Source organism: Hemicordylus capensis, chromosome 14, assembly GCF_027244095.1.
Source record: "Hemicordylus capensis ecotype Gifberg chromosome 14, rHemCap1.1.pri, whole genome shotgun sequence".
NCBI classification, from domain to species: Eukaryota; Metazoa; Chordata; class Lepidosauria; order Squamata; family Cordylidae; genus Hemicordylus; species Hemicordylus capensis.
The window spans coordinates 10,205,271-10,211,270 of NC_069670.1; positions in this window are offsets into that span (position 1 = coordinate 10,205,271).

The following is a 6,000-nucleotide window of genomic DNA, read 5'->3' on the forward strand; positions in this document are numbered from 1 at the left end:
TACAAAGTTACAAAGGGGCAATGGGGCAAGGTTACAAAGTTACAAAGGGGCAATGGGGCAATGTTACAAACTTACAAAGGGGCAATGGGGCAAGGTTACAAAGTTACAAAGGGTCAATGGGGCAAGGTTACAAAGTTACAAAGGGGCAATGGGGCAATGTTACAAAGTTACAAAGGGGCAATGGGGCAAGGTTACAAAGTTACAAAGGGGCAATGGGGCAAGGTTACAAAGTTACAAAGGGGCAATGGGGCAATGTTACAAAGTTACAAAGGGGCAAGGTTGCAAAGTTACAAAGGGGCAATGGGGCAATGTTACAAAGTTACAAAGGGGCAAGGTTACAAAGTTACAAAGGGGCAATGGGGCAATGTTACAAAGTTACAAAGGGGCAATGGGGCAAGGTTACAAAGTTACAAAGGGGCAATGGGGCAAGGTTACAAAGTTACAAAGGGGCAATGGGGCAATGTTACAAAGTTACAAAGGGGCAATGGGGCAAGGTTACAAAGTTACAAAGGGGCAATGGGGCAAGGTTACAAAGTTACAAAGGGGCAAGGTTACAAAGTTACAAAGGGGCAATGGGGCAATGTTACAAAGTTACAAAGGGGCAATGGGGCAAGGTTACAAAGTTACAAAGGGGCAATGGGGCAAGGTTACAAAGTTACAAAGGGGCAATGGGGCACGGTTACAAAGTTACAAAGTGGCAATGGGGCAATGTTACAAAGTTACAAAGGGGCAATGGGGCAATGTTACAAAGTTACAAAGTGGCAATGGGGCAATGTTACAAAGTTACAAAGGGGCAATGGGGCAATGTTACAAAGTTACAAAGGGGCAATGGGGCAATGTTACAAAGTTACAAAGGGGCAATGGGGCAAGGTTACAAAGTTACAAAGGGGCAATGGGGCAATGTTACAAAGTTACAAAGGGGCAAGGTTACAAAGTTACAAAAGGGCAATGGGGCAAGGTTACAAAGTTACAAAGGGGCAAGGTTACAAAGTTACAAAGGGGCAATGGGGCAAGGTTACAAAGTTACAAAGGGGCAATGGGGCAATGTTACAAAGTTACAAAGGGGCAATGGGGCAAGGTTACAAAGTTACAAAGGGGCAATGGGGCAAGGTTACAAAGTTACAAAGGGGCAATGGGGCAATGTTACAAAGTTACAAAGGGGCAAGGTTACAAAGTTACAAAGGGGCAATGGGGCAATGTTACAAAGTTACAAAGGGGCAATGGGGCAAGGTTACAAAGTTACAAAGGGGCAATGGGGCAAGGTTACAAAGTTACAAAGGGGCAATGGGGCAATGTTACAAAGTTACAAAGGGGCAATGGGGCAAGGTTACAAAATTACAAAGGGGCAATGGGGCAATGTTACAAACTTACAAAGGGGCAATGGGGCAAGGTTACAAAGTTACAAAGGGGCAATGGGGCAAGGTTACAAAGTTACAAAGGGGCAATGGGGCAATGTTACAAAGTTACAAAGGGGCAATGGGGCAATGTTACAAAGTTACAAAAGGGCAATGGGGCAATGTTACAAAGTTACAAAGGGGCAATGGGGCAAGGTTACAAAATTACAAAGGGGCAATGGGGCAATGTTACAAACTTACAAAGGGGCAATGGGGCAAGGTTACAAACTTACAAAGGGGCAATGGGGCAAGGTTACAAAGTTACAAAGGGGCAATGGGGCAATGTTACAAAGTTACAAAGGGGCAATGGGGCAAGGTTACAAAGTTACAAAGGGGCAATGGGGCAATGTTACAAAGTTACAAAGGGGCAATGGGGCAATGTTACAAACTTACAAAGGGGCAATGGGGCAAGGTTACAAAGTTACAAAGGGGCAATGTTACAAAGTTACAAAGGGGCAATGGGGCAAGGTTACAAAGTTACAAAGGGGCAATGGGGCAATGTTACAAAGTTACAAAGGGGCAAGGTTACAAAGTTACAAAGGGGCAATGGGGCAATGTTACAAAGTTACAAAGGGGCAATGGGGCAATGTTACAAAGTTACAAAGGGGCAATGGGGCAAGGTTACAAAGTTACAAAGGGGCAATGGGGCAATGTTACAAAGTTACAAAGGGGCAATGGGGCAAGGTTACAAAGTTACAAAGGGGCAATGGGGCAAGGTTACAAAGTTAGAAAGGGGCAATGGGGCAATGTTACAAAGTTACAAAGGGGCAAGGTTACAAAGTTACAAAGGGGCAATGGGGCAATGTTACAAAGTTACAAAGGGGCAATGGGGCAATGTTACAAAGTTACAAAGGGACAATGGGGCAAGGTTACAAAGTTACAAAGGGGCAATGGGGCAAGGTTACAAACTTACAAAGGGGCAATGGGGCAAGGTTACAAAGTTACAAAGGGGCAATGGGGCAAGGTTACAATGTTACAAAGGGGCAATGGGGCAATGTTACAAAGTTACAAAGGGGCAATGGGGCAAGGTTACAAAGTTACAAAGGGGCAATGGGGCAAAGTTACAAAGTTACAAAGGGGCAATGGGGCAATGTTACAAACTTACAAAGGGGCAATGGGGCAATGTTACAAAGTTACAAAGGGGCAAGGTTACAAAGTTACAAAGGGGCAATGGGGCAATGTTACAAACTTACAAAGGGGCAATGGGGCAATGTTACAAAGTTACAAAGGGGCAAGGTTACAAAGTTACAAAGGGGCAATGGGGCAAGGTTACAAAGTTACAAAGGAGCAATGGGGCAATGTTACAAAGTTACAAAGGGGCAAGGTTACAAAGTTACAAAGGGGCAATGGGGCAAGGTTACAAAGTTACAAAGGGGCAATGGGGCAATGTTACAAACTTACAAAGGGGCAATGGGGCAATGTTACAAAGTTACAAAGGGGCAAGGTTACAAAGTTACAAAGGGGCAATGGGGCAATGTTACAAACTTACAAAGGGGCAATGGGGCAATGTTACAAAGTTACAAAAGGGCAAGGTTACAAAGTTACAAAGGGGCAATGGGGCAATGTTACAAACTTACAAAGGGGCAATGGGGCAATGTTACAAAGTTACAAAGGGGCAAGGTTACAAAGTTACAAAGGGGCAATGGGGCAATGTTACAAAGTTACAAAGGGGCAATGGGGCAATGTTACAAACTTACAAAGGGGCAATGGGGCAATGTTACAAAGTTACAAAGGGGCAATGGGGCAAGGTTACAAAGTTACAAAGGGGCAATGGGGCAATGTTACAAAGTTACAAAGGGGCAATGGGGCAAGGTTACAAAGTTACAAAGGGGCAAGGTTACAAAGTTACAAAGGGGCAATGGGGCAATGTTACAAACTTACAAAGGGGCAATGGGGCAATGTTACAAAGTTACAAAGGGGCAAGGTTACAAAGTTACAAAGGGGCAATGGGGCAATGTTACAAACTTACAAAGGGGCAATGGGGCAATGTTACAAAGTTACAAAGGGGCAAGGTTACAAAGTTACAAAGGGGCAATGGGGCAAGGTTACAAAGTTACAAAGGGGCAATGGGGCAATGTTACAAAGTTACAAAGGGGCAAGGTTACAAAGTTACAAAGGGGCAATGGGGCAAGGTTACAAAGTTACAAAGGGGCAATGGGGCAATGTTACAAACTTACAAAGGGGCAATGGGGCAATGTTACAAAATTACAAAGGGGCAAGGTTACAAAGTTACAAAGGGGCAATGGGGCAATGTTACAAACTTACAAAGGGGCAATGGGGCAATGTTATAAAGTTACAAAAGGGCAAGGTTACAAAGTTACAAAGGGGCAATGGGGCAATGTTACAAACGTACAAAGGGGCAATGGGGCAATGTTACAAAGTTACAAAGGGGCAAGGTTACAAAGTTACAAAGGGGCAATGGGGCAATGTTACAAAGTTACAAAGGGGCAATGGGGCAAGGTTACAAACTTACAAAGGGGCAATGGGGCAATGTTACAAAGTTACAAAGGGGCAATGGGGCAAGGTTACAAAGTTACAAAGGGGCAATGGGGCAATGTTACAAAGTTACAAAGGGGCAATGGGGCAAGGTTACAAAGTTACAAAGGGGCAATGGGGCAATGTTACAAACTTACAAAGGGGCAATGGGGCAATGTTACAAAGTTACAAAGGGCAATGGGGCAAGGTTACAAAGTTACAAAGGAGCAATGGGGCAATGTTACAAAGTTACAAAGGGGCAAGGTTACAAAGTTACAAAGGGGCAATGGGGCAAGGTTACAAAGTTACAAAGGGGCAATGGGGCAATGTTACAAACTTACAAAGGGGCAATGGGGCAATGTTACAAAGTTACAAAGGGGCAAGGTTACAAAGTTACAAAGGGGCAATGGGGCAATGTTACAAACTTACAAAGGGGCAATGGGGCAATGTTACAAAGTTACAAAAGGGCAAGGTTACAAAGTTACAAAGGGGCAATGGGGCAATGTTACAAACTTACAAAGGGGCAATGGGGCAATGTTACAAAGTTACAAAGGGGCAAGGTTACAAAGTTACAAAGGGGCAATGGGGCAATGTTACAAAGTTACAAAGGGGCAATGGGGCAATGTTACAAACTTACAAAGGGGCAATGGGGCAATGTTACAAAGTTACAAAGGGGCAATGGGGCAAGGTTACAAAGTTACAAAGGGGCAATGGGGCAATGTTACAAAGTTACAAAGGGGCAATGGGGCAAGGTTACAAAGTTACAAAGGGGCAAGGTTACAAAGTTACAAAGGGGCAATGGGGCAAGGTTACAAACTTACAAAGGGGCAATGGGGCAATGTTACAAAGTTACAAAGGGGCAAGGTTACAAAGTTACAAAGGGGCAATGGGGCAATGTTACAAACTTACAAAGGGGCAATGGGGCAATGTTACAAAGTTACAAAGGGGCAAGGTTACAAAGTTACAAAGGGGCAATGGGGCAAGGTTACAAAGTTACAAAGGGGCAATGGGGCAATGTTACAAAGTTACAAAGGGGCAAGGTTACAAAGTTACAAAGGGGCAATGGGGCAAGGTTACAAAGTTACAAAGGGGCAATGGGGCAATGTTACAAACTTACAAAGGGGCAATGGGGCAATGTTACAAAATTACAAAGGGGCAAGGTTACAAAGTTACAAAGGGGCAATGGGGCAATGTTACAAACTTACAAAGGGGCAATGGGGCAATGTTATAAAGTTACAAAAGGGCAAGGTTACAAAGTTACAAAGGGGCAATGGGGCAATGTTACAAACGTACAAAGGGGCAATGGGGCAATGTTACAAAGTTACAAAGGGGCAAGGTTACAAAGTTACAAAGGGGCAATGGGGCAATGTTACAAAGTTACAAAGGGGCAATGGGGCAATGTTACAAACTTACAAAGGGGCAATGGGGCAATGTTACAAAGTTACAAAGGGGCAATGGGGCAAGGTTACAAAGTTACAAAGGGGCAATGGGGCAATGTTACAAAGTTACAAAGGGGCAATGGGGCAAGGTTACAAAGTTACAAAGGGGCAATGGGGCAATGTTACAAACTTACAAAGGGGCAATGGGGCAATGTTAGAAAGTTACAAAGGGGCAAGGTTACAAAGTTACAAAGGGGCAATGGGGCAATGTTACAAAGTTACAAAGGGGCAAGCTTACAAAGTTACAAAGTGGCAATGGGGCAATGTTACAAAGTTACAAAGGGGCAATGGGGCAATGTTACAAAGTTACAAAGGGGCAATGTTACAAAGTTACAAAGTTACAAAGGGGCAAGCTTACAAAGTTACAAAGTGGCAATGGGGCAATGTTACAAAGTTACAAAGTGGCAATGGGGCAATGTTACAAAGTTACAAAGGGGCAATGGGGCAATGTTACAAAGTTACAAAGGGGCAAGCTTACAAAGTTACAAAGTGGCAATGGGGCAATGTTACAAAGTTACAAAGGGGCAAGCTTACAAAGTTACAAAGTGGCAATGGGGCAATGTTACAAAGTTACAAAGTGGCAATGGGGCAATGTTACAAAGTTACAAAGGGGCAAGCTTACAAAGTTACAAAGTGGCAATGGGGCAATGTTACAAAGTTACAAAGGGGCAAGCTTACAAAGTTACAAAGTG